General features: G+C 58.6%; 1 pseudogene; it reads right to left on the reverse strand.

Annotated features, from left to right (window-relative positions):
• Window positions 1-233: 233 nt before the first annotated feature.
• On the reverse strand, window positions 234-1,743 carry LOC104909385 (annotated as a pseudogene).
• Window positions 1,744-1,949: the final 206 nt, after the last annotated feature.

Genomic DNA, 1,949 nt, shown 5'->3' on the forward strand with positions numbered 1-1,949 from the left:
AGCCTGGGCCAGGGGCTGCGGGCCGGGGGATCCCCTTACCTGCACTGAAAGCACCCAGCGAGCCACGTGAGCCGGGCTGGGAGGGCCGCGGCACAGACAGAGGCTCCCACTGCACTGCAACCCCAGCGCAGAGCTGCCGGGCTGCAGCCATCAGCGGGCCGGCCTCAAGTTCCCCGTGGGCTCCCCGTTGGCCGAGCTCCCCACCTCCCCACGACCACAGCCTGCGCACCCTCCCCATGTCCCGGTCCTCAGTGTCCCCGATCCACCCACACTCCCCATGCTGGAGCACTGCAGCCCTTACCCTTCACGAACTCGCAGTTGTACTTGCTGTACATCCCCTGGGAGCGGAGATGGATTTCACTTCTGCCGTTCTTGTAGGTGACGGTGGTGACCTCAAACTGCTCACAGGGTGGGATGAGGACTTCGTTCTCATCGGGGTAGTCAGAGAATTCCATGATGGGCACACCATAGCAGGTATTCACAAAGAAGAACGTATCAATGCCAAAGCCTTCAGCGACTTTCTCTTTTAAGGAGGTGGATGTGAACTGGCCGAAGCGGACCACCCTGCCTTGCTCTGCCGTGTATCGGGTGCCATTGACGCCGCGGTAGACGTTATAGCATTGCTGGGGCTGGGATTCCCGCAGGATCTGCAGGGCTCTGCTCAGGAGGAAATGCAGTGTCTTGAAGGGGTAGGAGCGCAGGTAGTGCTGCCTGGAGCGCCCAGCCGTGAGCGTGGCGTTGTTGAACATGCGGTACAGATCCGCCTCCATTGTGTACGCCAGCACGGCTATGGCCTGATCCTGTCCCAGCACCACTGGGCTGGTTGCACTCTCCAATTTCTTCAACCATTTCTTGGTTGCATTTCTCCAGCCCTCAGCGTAGATTTTGTTGGAGAACTCGGTGCTGTTCAGCTCCGGCAGCTCAGCTTCCATCAAGTCGATGCAGCCCTGGTACTGGTCATCAAAGGAGTTGTTGGCCATGTCCATCGCCACATCCTTGATCAACCAGTTCTTGCTGCTGGCAGCCGATGCACCAGTCCAGGTGCCGAGCAGCAGCACCCAGCCCAGGAGGACGTGCTCCATGTGCAGAAGGATGCAGGTGCCCGGCTCTGTGCAGCACTGCTCAGCAACAGCGCAGGGGCACAGGAGGTGGGCACGGCTCGGTGTGCCCAGGATCACCCTGCTGCCTGCCCTGCCTGCTTCGCTCTCTTCTCCTCCTTTCATGACCGCTTTTATGCTGTCCCACTCCCTTTCCCAATCCCTTTCCCGTAAGCAAAAGTGAAAGCCACAGGGAGTGTTCCTACTCTGGCGGTGACACGAAGGGAGCAGCGATGCAACCACTGACCTTTGCATGTGGGGGACCAAGGAAGGAAGGAAGGAAAGCCCCCATCCAAGCCCTGAGTGCTCCCGTCCCAGCTCTGGGGATGGAGGGCCGCCCAGGACCCCACACCTCAATGTCGGGGCCTTGCAGCACCAGGCAGTGCAGCCATGGGGCTGTGGAGTTACCCAGCAGCAGCTCAGCCCCATTGCTCACCGCCCCGCCCATGGGGATGGGGGAGAGAATTGGGAAAAAGCAGAAAAGAAGTTGAGCTCACCACCCATCAGTGGTTGTCCCATCACTGTAAGCACGTGGTGATTGCCATGGTGAGTCTGTGGGATGTGAAATGATCCACCTCCAGGCCTCCCCATATTTACATGCCAGCCATCGTCCTCCAAAAAAAATGGTCATTAACCACTTGACTTGCTTAATTACCCTGTGTGTTTCACATTCATGGATAAGCAGTGCAGTAGCATCCGTGGCCAAGTCCACCCCTCGATCCCGAGCCCAGCTACAGGCACCCATCACCTCCTCCTCTGTTGACATTCCAAAACCTCTGCCTTCATCCGGTCCATGACCATTTCCAAGATCCCTGCACAACGAGGGATTCCAATTTGAGCCCGCCGTGTGAC

This window comes from Meleagris gallopavo, chromosome 1 (genome assembly GCF_000146605.3).
Source record: "Meleagris gallopavo isolate NT-WF06-2002-E0010 breed Aviagen turkey brand Nicholas breeding stock chromosome 1, Turkey_5.1, whole genome shotgun sequence".
NCBI classification, from domain to species: Eukaryota; Metazoa; Chordata; class Aves; order Galliformes; family Phasianidae; genus Meleagris; species Meleagris gallopavo.